At 35.7% G+C, this 12,006-nt stretch overlaps 1 long non-coding RNA gene across 1 annotated transcript in view; it reads left to right on the top strand.

Annotated features, from left to right (window-relative positions):
• Positions 1-8,640: 8,640 nt before the first annotated feature.
• Positions 8,641-12,006, top strand: part of LOC147907924 (uncharacterized) — a 112,639-nt gene continuing 109,273 nt past the window's right edge. Inside the window, exon 1 of the long non-coding RNA XR_015546953.1 lies at positions 8,641-11,536. This is a non-coding gene — a long non-coding RNA (uncharacterized LOC147907924). The remainder of the gene's footprint in view (positions 11,537-12,006) is intronic.

Genomic DNA, 12,006 nt, shown 5'->3' with positions numbered 1-12,006 from the left:
CTTTGCTCTTTATGAGCACTATTGCTCCGACTTTGAATTCTGGTCCGTCTTTGACCCATTTATTGCATTTCTGGAGCTCATTCAAGTACTCCAAGTTCCAGCGTACTCAATCCTGTCTCACTTTGGTGATATGCTGCTAGGTGGACAGTCGATTGGTTGGAGACAGATGATAGGTTGCCCTCCGGGAGAGTGACTTGCCAATAAGATAATGAGCGGGCGATAACGCTAGCAAATCGTTCAGATCGGATGAAAGAGAAACAATGGGCCTAGAATTTAGAATACTCGACTTCGAATGCATAAATGCATTCAATTCTTCGAATGTGAGTAGTGAATGTGAGTAGGTCTCCCACCACTCTCTTGAAGTAGTGTTTCAACACCGAGAACGACTGCCATAATACGGAGCCATGGGAGATATGAAGTGCCATACGGTGGTTGTTTGAAAAATGATTCACGAGTTCCTTATGTTACTCGAAGTTGAATAGCGAATACAACTGATTTTCTTTCAACTGATTGTTTGTGTCAACGAAATTTGTTCCGTTATTAGAGTAAATGTGCTTCGATATTCCGTGTCTCAAAATAAATCTCCGTAGAGTGGAGAGTAAGAAAACCGTCGGAGAGATCACTCACGATCACTTACATACTCGGGCCAGTGGAAGATTCCCTATTTTATACTCGATTACATTCGCGTTGAAACGAAAGCAACGCTTTTACACATTCTTACGATTTTTCATACCTGATTTTTTTATCAATTATTCAAAATCTTTTTGTCGCAGAAAATACAACATAGATTGAAAGCCAGTGTAATTCTTCTTGTATGTTTTTCGGATTATACAATCGGTTAGCCAATGTCGTGTGTTTGGGAGCAAGATCGGATGTTTTTGCGAGAACGATAATTGCGATCTCTGAAGTCGTTCTCCTACCCGTATCAGACCGTTCTCTCCGCTAAAGCTAATTATTTTATTTTTGTCTGAGCTTTGCTTTCTTTAATAATTTCGACTTTGTTAGCAAATCGCGATGCCTGAAGAATTCTCAAAAGCCGTACTTCAGCTTCGCAAATTTCTGCTGCGGTTAATGTTTCGATACACTTACCGTTTATTCGCCAACGCAAGCAATACGCAATGATCCAAAGTAATTTAGAAAACAACGAATATTTTTGGAACATTTCAAGGTTATTAGATACAGTCATCAAGCAAGTATTTTTTCTTAATTCAGGCACTTATAATTGTGTGATCTCATTGGGTCACTCGTCTTCGATTCTCTTTAACCACGATGGTCCTTCGGACCATATTTTATTTTGCACAAAAACTCGCGGTAATTGGCCTCTTGAGATCACGTCGGCCGAATTGTCATCCAAACCTATGTGTTCGGATTGGTGATTTCCCTTATTTCTGCAACCCGATTAACTACATATGTGTTAAGCAAGTACGATGGCGTTTTTATTCAATGCAACACTATCGTTGAATCGCACCAAAAGCTTTGGACACGATATCTTTCGCTTCGCGATAAAGTCACGCTAATAGTAACGCGCCACATATCTCTAAACGCGATATCATAACCGTCTTCAACGGCGCGACTCGAGATTTTGTAATCACTATTTTGCACACTAACTTAATCGAATTACCACGTTTCCCACATGAGCGTACAAACAAGCGCCGTAGCCAACACTGTTCGCAAAATCCGTGAAGCTGGATGTCGTCGCAATCTTCAGTTAATAATTTATTAAATGATATCTGACCCATCATTCCTAACTGTCGCGCAAATTCTATTCAATTCGTATACACGCTCTGTGGAATGGATTCGTCCCACTGCAATTTACACTGCCACACACCTTGCATTATTTCCTTCGTGTATAACACGATAGGGCTTAACAAGCCCATCGGATTAAATATTTTTACGATCTCCAGAACATTTCGCTTTGTCACTTTTTCCGTAATCTCGATAGCGAACTGTGTAATATAGTTCATCGTCGCGCATGCTCCACGTTACTTCTAACGTTTTTAGCGAACGATTGCTATCTATGTGTAACGAAAACTTTGCATATTAGTATAGAGAGCAAAAAACCCTGTTTGATTGCAATGAATGCAGGAGTTTTTATATTTGGTAGGATAATAATTTGGGGTGTCCTAAACTGCAGTAAATGTTTTGTCACCTTTTTTTGCCGCCAGCGCCATATCATATTGAAAAATAGCGAAAAAATGGCACTTTTCAGAGTTTTTTCGAAATATCTCGCGTTTGGCGCATTCTACCGCAAAATAGTTATTTTCAAAAATAAAGCTGAGTAAATTTTCTACAAATTATGTCTTACAAGTTTTTTTGTGCAATAAATACTTTCGAAGCTAGAGCGCGGTAAAAAACACGCTTGAACACATAACACATGCATACGAGTATATACGAGGGTAAGATGAAAAGTTCTCGGCCTAGAAGTTGAAAGAATAAGTTTTTTACTTTAAAAATACATTTATTTGTAGCAGTACCATCTATGGGTTAGACCGACAACTTTTCACCTTGCCCTCGTAATACAGGGTCCGGCAAAATGATCTCCCACATTTTAATCTTTAATAAAAACGCCATTGTAAATGCTATTTAGATTTTATTTTTATTAACTGAAAATTTATGCTATGCCATTTGTTTTTATTGAGTTTTGAAAATTATAGAGTCCAAGTGGCGACCATTTTTTTCGATACACGGCTAGGAGATCGTTCAACTGCTTCTCTTACAGCTGCAACATTTTCAGGTGTCCGAACACTTCTGGGTCTACCAGTTGATTTTCTTTTTAAAGCTGAACCTGTAGCTCTAAAATTTGAAACCCACAACAGTATTGTTTTGCGATCTGGAACTGGAGCATGTCTACCAAGCGCGAAGTGAGTACGAAAAGTTCTTTGCGTCGTAATCATAGATTCGTTACTTCTCATAAATGTTTCGATAACGAAGGCACGATATTCGCCCGTCCAATTCATGACGACAACTGAAATGGCAAGGCGCGAGCTACCAACCGACTACGCTAAGCTCCCCCTCTCTTCAGTGGTTCGGGAACAGTGGCGGTGCAAAATGTGGGAGATCATTTTGCCGGACCCTGTATATGTACAAATCTGGACATATTTACACTGTTGAGAATATTTCATTTCAAAACGAGATCAAATATATATAAATGAAGAGTGCAAATAGTCAGAAAGATGGCATATGAAAGCGTCCCATTCATTCCTTTCCGGCCGAACGTCTGTGCGTTCATAAGACATGCCGAAAATCGTATAATAATGAAAAACTCATCGTTGCATTTCTGTGCAAAGGCGATAGTACTAGCACTCCAAGAGCAATTACGTTCTATTGTATCAACTTTCGAATTTAAAAAAGAATGCTTTCTTTGCGCAGAAGAAATAATCGAAAAGTTTAAAAAAAAAACAGAAAAAAAACGAAACTAGCCGCGTGACATTGTTTATGAGGTGAGAAAGATTTGGATAAAAGATACAATTTTAGAAATTGCTTCGAAGCGCAATGATGATTGAGGACGCCAAATTATAGATCGTGTTAATCAAGCAGTAGATTTGGTTGCGGTTGAAGCCAGATATCACAACTTGTGCATGAAGAAATTGTATGCGCCACCAAGAGCGGGTCAGAAACGAAGAGATCAGCGATCATCCGACGTAGATCAAGCAATGTAATTATATGTATATTTATTCATATTTAGAAGATAATGTCGAGGAATGCCAGTTTACTATCGAGGAGTTAATGGTGCAAATACAAATATCGTTCAAATATAAGGACGGTTAAAAGTAGATTATTGGACAAGTATGGCGACGATATTATTATTGCTAATGTCGGCAAGAAATTGTCTCCGGTTGTTTGTTTTCGTAATACCGGAAAGTTTGAACGTTTTCTTCGAAAAAGTGATAGTGAGTAAAAAAGTTCTCACGACAAGTGAAAAACAAAGTGTGCGAGTACATGTTATAATCAACGCGGCAAGACCCCGATCGTTTTTGTCGCTCTTAAATCGGATCGCTCGCAGCGATTCAAATATGAATATTTCGTATAAATATATAAAACGCACGCACGCACGCACGCACGCACGCACGCACGCACGCACGCACGCACGCACGCACGCACGCACGCACGCACGCACGCACGCACGCACGCACGCACGCACGCACGCACGCACGCACGCACGCACGCACGCACGCACGCACGCACGCACGCACGCACGCACGCACGCACGCACGCACGCACGCACGCACGCACGCACGCACGCACGCACGCACGCACGCACGCACGCACGCACGCACGCACGCACGCACGCACGCACGCACGCACGCACAGTATTCCACAAGTCACGAACAAATAATATTATTTATTAATTATATTATTACTGTTAACATTCGTACGATATTATATATATTACATTCATTTTTATATTTAGGGTATAATAATAAAACCATAAAATATTAGGTGTACAACTTTGCTTCCGCCGTTTTCTTATAGATGGCTTTAGCGGTAAGTGGTGGTCGGAATAAATAGATCATTGACGTCATACAATAAACTTGAGCATCTGTCAACATAACCCCATAGAAACATTAGTCGATTTGTGTCTGCATCATAAAGTTATTCTCGATTGAAAATCAGTTTACAAGCCAAATTCTCTTCATTTGCGGGAGGTTTTAATTTGCTACTTCAGTATGAAGAAATCTGCGGCTGAGGCTCATCGAATGCTCTCAAATACTTATGGTGAGGCCGCTATTAGTGAAAGAACGTGTCGTGAGTGGTTTCAACGCTTCAAGAACGGTGATTTTGACGTCGGAGAACGCCATAGCGGTGGAAGAGAGAAGGTTTTCGAAGATGCAGAATTGGAGGCATTACTTGATTAAGACTCGTGTCAAATCAAGAAGAATTGGCACGATCATTGGGAGTGATTCAACCATTTCAAAACGCCTCACAGTCATGGGAATGATTCAGAAGCAAGGAAATTGGGTGCCGTATGAGTTGAAGCCGAGAGATGTTGAACCGAACGGCGTTTGTTTGCTTGTGAACAGCTGCTTGAAAGGCAAAGGCACGGAAGGGATTTCTGCATCGCATTGTGACTGGGGACGAAAAATGGATTCATTACGATAACCCCAAGCGTAGAAAATCATGGGGAGTTCCCGGCCATGCTTCCACGTCGACGGCCAAACGAATATTCACGGCTCCATGGTCATGCTCTGTATTTGGTGGGACTAGCTCGGTGTAATGTATTATGAGCTGTTAAAACCGACTGAAACAGTCACAGGCGATCAGTATCGAACGCAATTGATGCGTTTGAGCCGAGCATTGAAAGACAAACGACCGCAATACAACGAAAGACACGATAAAGTGATTTTGCAGCATGACAATGCTCGACCCCATGTTGCGAAAGTAGTCCAGACATACTTGGAAACATTGAAATGAAAAATCCTACCCCCCCCCCCCGTACTCTCCACGTTGCTCCTTCTGACTATCACTTGTTTCGATCAATGGCACACGGCCTGGCTGACCAGCACTTCCGGTCTTATGAAGAAATAAAAAATTGGATCGATTCGTGAATCGCCTCAAAAGATGACCAGTTTTTTCGACGCGGGATTTGTACGCTGCCCGAAAGATGGAAGAAAGTAGTGGCCAGCGATGGATAATACTTTGAATCATAAATGTATAACCAGTTCTTTACAATAAAGCCTTGAATTTCGGAAAAAAAACGGCAGAAGCAAAGTTGTATACCTAATATATAGTATTAAGGGGATGCTGGAGCGAAGGCCGAACTTGATCAAGGTCGATATTACAGGTTTTCATTTCCAATGTATAAGCTGCTTACGCCCTCTGAAGTTAATATGATCATGCAGGAAATTCGATCGATTAATTATCGATATTTTTATTCCGTTTCCTACATTACCATCTTAACAGGGACGTGTATTAGGATCGGTCCCACAATGTAAGATTTATTTTAGAAAATTTTCCAATTTTAGAATTGAAAAAAAAATAAACATAATTGAAGTTAATCTTATATTTGTAGAATCGGACCTTAGAAATTTAGTTGCATTATATACATATTTAGTTGTATTATATACACGTGCAATGTAGGCCGTGTTCTAATATATATCACCAGTACTAAAAGTCTGTAATATATATAAAATACAGATTTTTAATTAATAGATATATCGATACGAAACCGTAATAGCACTTTTTTCTTACATCCAATGCCATTTTAGGTTACGATAATATATTATCATAAATGAATAACATAATATATATATATAGATATTCATGCAGATATTCTCTATGTCCATTTTTGCAATATTAAAATTTTATATTATAATGTGTATAATGATATATAAAATGTAATTCTAACGTTGTATATAAAAAGACATTCATGAATACGAATTACAATTACATTTTATGTGTATTATAATATATGTGTATATACACAATAACACAAAAAATATTATTGACATATTAGTGAAGACATAAACATGTTAGTGAATTAATGATATATGCAATATTAAAATTATATTTTGTACATTATTGTGTATATGTACATTATAATACATATAAAATATAATTATAATTTATATTCACTAATAATGTTTTGTTATATTTTACAACAATGTTAGAATTATCATAGTATAATGTACATACAATTTTCTATATTAGATATATAGTCGACATATTAGTAATGTATAAGTACTATAAGTATCTATCTCTTTTTATTAGACAGAGTAAAAAGAGTTACATTATGTGCAATGTCGTATTCATTTATATATATATATATATATATATATATATATATATATATATATATATATATGAAACACGTGTCCATATATTGACAGTAATATATGTTACATCTTGACTAAACTCTAAATGATAGGAAAAATCATAGGAAAAAGTGATACTACAACTGTATTTCGATATTCACTGCGAGTACTGAAATACGTAACTATAGATTTTCAGTATTGACAGTGTACATTGACACATGGGCCTATATAATAGCATTTTTCCTGTCGTACAATGTCATTTTAGGTCAGGATGTGATATGTATTAGCTATATATAGATATATTACACATATAATATACATAGCTATACCATTTTTTGCTATGTTTAATAAAAATATGTAGAAGTTAATCATGTTAAAATATTAGTGATACTTAAATATAATACACACATAGGCAATATTGTACAATATTGCATATATGTACTATAATGTGTGAATATACATACGTTGCAGATAGAAATTATCAATGCTAAGCTGTTTATACATTCTCTGTGTTTAAATGTGCAATATTAAAATTGTATACATATATAAAATATATATATATATAATGCATGTATATATATATATATATATATATATATATATTAGGTGTTGGAATTAATTCGTAGCGTTTTACAAGAGATGGCACAAGCAGTACACTATTTCGTTGTTACCTATAGTTCTGTATACATTGTAAACATCTATCATAGGACGTCATTTGCCGTACATAACCTTTCTTGAAATCATAAATAACAATAATTCATTGAATATGTCAAAATTTGTGCCAGATAAAGTGTTTTTGCGGGGAGTTTTGCTTCATTACTTTAATATGAACAAAAGTGCAGCTGAAGCTCATCGTATTTTAGTGGATGTGTATAGTGAACATGCTCTGGCTGAGCAAACGTGTAGGAAGTGGTTTGCACGTTTTAAAGCTGGTGATTTCGACTTGGATGACAAGGAGCGACCTGGTCAGCCGAAAAAATTTGAAGATAACGATTTGCAGGCACTGCTCAATGAAAACTCATGTCAAACACTTAAAGAATTATCTACGTCATTGGAAGTTGACTTCTCAACAATAGGAAAACGTCTTAAAAGTTTGGGCATGATCCAGAAGGAAGGACATTGGGTCCCATATGAATTGAAACCAAGGGATATTGAGAGACGTTTTCTCACGTGCGAACTGCTGCTTCAACGGCAGAAAAGAAAAGGTTTTTTGCATCGGATTGTTACCGGTGACGAAAAGTGGATCCATTATGACAATCCAAAGCGCAGAAAGTCATGGGTTAAGCCCGGCGAACCATCAACATCAGTGGCAAAGCCCAATATCCATGGCTCAAAGCTCCTGCTCTGTATTTGGTGGGATCAGAAGGGTGTCATGTACTACGAACTGCTAAAACCGCATGAAACCGTTACTGGAGATCTCTACCGACGGCAACTGATGCGCTTGAGCCGTGCATTGAAGCAAAAACGGTCGGAATACTTCGAAAGACACGATAAAGTCATCTTGCTGCACGACAATGCTCGCCCACACGTTGCAAAACCGGTAAAAACATACCTGGAAACACTTAAATGGGAAGTGCTACCGCACCCGCCGTATTCTCCTGATATTGCACCTAGCGACTACCACTTGTTTCGATCATTAGCTCATAGCTTGTGCGAGCAGAAGTTCACATCTTACGAAGATTGTACAAAATGGTTCGATTCCTGGATTTCATCTAAAGATGAACAGTTCTTCCGACGCGGTATTCATTCACTGCCCGAAAGATGGTCAAAAGTAGTAGAAAGTGATGGGAAGTACTTTCATTAATGTATTTTTTAATGCTCATGTGAAATAAATAACATTCTTTCATTAAAAAAACGCTACGAATTAATTCCAACACCTAATATATATATATATATATATATACACACACACATAAAATGAGGATTTATCAGAGGATTCGTAATTTGATTATTTTTTTTAAGATGTTACGTCTGATCATCTGCGTTTAATTATCGTTAGCTTTGATTTATGTTCGTTGTATATTCTGATATTGAAATATAAAAGTATATATCACTAATATTTGATCATAAAAAAATATATCTCTTTTTATTAAACGTAGAAAAAAGAAGATATCAGTACACCTTTTTGTTATACGTAACAAAAAGAGATGAAGTAGCTACACACATATGTGAATATGAATTAGAAATATATTTTATAATGTGTGTACACATCATAATGCACATAAAATATAATTCTAATATTCACTAATAGACTGTGTCTATATTATATCTGCATGAAAAGCTAAGTATGAGTAACTTCTATCTCTTTTTATTATGGGCCTTCTACAATAACACATTAGTTACAAATCAGAAGTCAGAAGCTAAAAATTGATCAATCACAGCCAATTTTTAGCATTTGACTTCTTATTTATGGCTGATTTATGGCTTATAATTGTAAAAGGCCCATTAAACATAATAAAAAGAGATGGAATAGTTACATATGTATGTGCAATGTATTTACGTACTGACATGTTACATCCTAAGTTAAAATGACATTGGGAATAAAGGAAAAAGTGCTATTACATTACACGTGTATACATGTATTTCAAATACATGGTTGCATCCGAAAATATATCTAAGTCACAGTCAGAGTGTTCATTTAGTAAAAATATACTTATTGTAACTTGCTGTTAGTCAACGTACATTGACCTGTAAGTGTATATATTTGCTAAAACACTTTGAATATGATATACTTACATACATTTCATAAACGTACAGCATCGTACAAAAATTATGCATGTGACTATTGACTGTGTAATGTATGTTGTATATATATATATATATACATATATATATATATATACATACATATATGTATAACATATATATTATATAGGGTGTCCAAAAAGACTCCGGATTTAGGAGCTGAATATAAAGGTGACTATAACTAATCGTAAAGGAATGTGAACGTGTATCGGCATGCATAGTACGCCAAAATATAATGCGTTGCCCTATGATTCACGTTCTACGATTCAATTACGACCATCCTTGTGCCAAGGCTATTACATAACGTTTTTAGAAAAAACGTTTCAGACAAAAGTTGTAAGGTTTCAAAGAAACTATTTACTGATATTCAGTTTTTTTTCTTCATTAATTTCTTTGTTTCGGTTATGTCAAGCAATTAGCTTTTGATTCCATCATGACAATGCATCTATTTGCATTTCTTTAATTGCAGACGCAAAATTCTATAAATTGGTTCCGTAATTGTATTTCACCAAATTTAATAATCGAAATGCTTCTGCCAATAAATTAAAAATAGTCAGTACATATATAAACGCTTTTGACATTTATTTGTAACTAGCCAAAGCACGATTTACGGCTGTGGCATTTTGTTATAGTTAGTCAGCTCACAATTAACGCCTCTGACAGTGAATTAAATATAGTCAGCCCACGATGAACGCCTCTAACATTTGTCTATAACTAGCCAAAGCACGATTTACGGCTGTGGCATTTTGTTCTAACTAGCCAGCTCACAATTAATGCCTCTGGCAGTAAATTAAAAATAGTCAGCCCACGATGAACGCCTCTGACATTTGTCTATAACTAGCCAAAATATGATTTATGGCTGTGACATTTTATTATAGCTAGCCAGCTCACGATTAACGCCTCTGGCAGTAAATTAAAAATAGTTAGCCCACGATGAACGCCTCTGACATTGGATCATAATTAGGCAAAGCGCAATTTATTGTTATAACAATAAATTTAATCATATCACTTGTATGATAAATAAAAGTGATATTTTTACGAATAACATAAAGATGCTAACCTTTCTCATTCTGGCTTTATAGGGTGCCAACAAGAAACACACATCACAATAACCAATTTTGGTCTTCTAGAGTGCTTTCCAACAAAAGACACAGTGCGACACGGTGCATTATTACAATCTTGTATATTACGATAATACAAGAATGAGATATTGTACTGAGTCGCTTGTTATAAAGTACCCATAACCTTCTCTTATCAAAGGCAGACAATATTCTGCTACTATTTTTTCTATTTTGTGAACAAAAAACACTATATAAATATATATATATATATACACATATACACACATATATACATACACATACACACACACACACATATATATATATGGTGTGTGTAGAACACTACTACACTACACTACATTGACAGTACTGTTGTGCGGCAATGATACTGTGAACGCGGGTCATACTGGTTACAGCTGATTGACTAGTATAATGCCGTTGTTTTCTATACATACAGCGTCACGCAAAATGATATATGTATGCATATATATATATATATATATATATATATATATAATACACATACATACAAAATATTGTTATTTATCACTCTAAGAAAAAAGATACATAATCGATATCATGATCACATTATCTTTTCCTTAGCGACTAATTAAGAAAAGGCGTTCACCGTATCTAAATTCACGTTATTGTAAAAAGACTCTCTATTATCTTTGAAGTTCTATTATTGATACGTCATTTAAATGTATTCTCCAGGTTTATTCCACTAAAAAAAATACAAATAGATGACCAGATGTATGATGCGGTAAAGTAAAATTTTATATTACATTCTGTGGCATAAAAACGTGATCAGTAACTCTTTGAAACTGAATGTATCATAAAAATAATAAAGTAATATTTTAAAAGTACATTACATTTAGTAAAATGCATTAAGTTATTAATATGATGTTCAATCACCATTATTAAGAAAATACAATATTATGTAGGAAGGAAAATATTTTCATGACAATTTGCTGGAAGGTATGGTCGCAGCATGTTTCTTATCTATGACACTTTTGAGATACACGTCCACGCGTGAGCGGTTCGGCCGTCAAGCGTCGAGCGATTGTGAAGGAAAAGTAGGCAGCATTTCAGAAATCGGCTCGAAATGCGCAACTAATTTCGAGCACATTGAAGTATACGTATATAATTTTTGAAATTTTATAAAAAGTATATTTGGAGTAATATGTTTATTAATAAAATTTAATAAATAAAATGTTATTTATTAAATAAAAATTAAAAAAGGAAAAAGCAGAATCGAACATAAGATCTCCAATATTCTGATCTTGCACCCAACGCCCGAGACCACGCGTTCTTGCAGATCACCTCGACGAACGCGATACATATAGTGTATGGAAAGTCGTAAACTATTGTATATCTCATCAATGTTTACGTTTTGAAATCATTTTTGCATTTGCATTTTTGCTACGTTAATGAGAAAGATATATGAT

The sequence above is a fragment of the Acromyrmex echinatior genome, chromosome 12 (genome assembly GCF_024713525.1).
Source record: "Acromyrmex echinatior isolate Ae372 chromosome 12, ASM2471352v2, whole genome shotgun sequence".
Taxonomy (NCBI): Eukaryota; Metazoa; Arthropoda; class Insecta; order Hymenoptera; family Formicidae; genus Acromyrmex; species Acromyrmex echinatior.
Note: the sequence above shows the minus strand (reverse complement) of the source record. Positions and strands in the feature narration are given on the sequence as shown.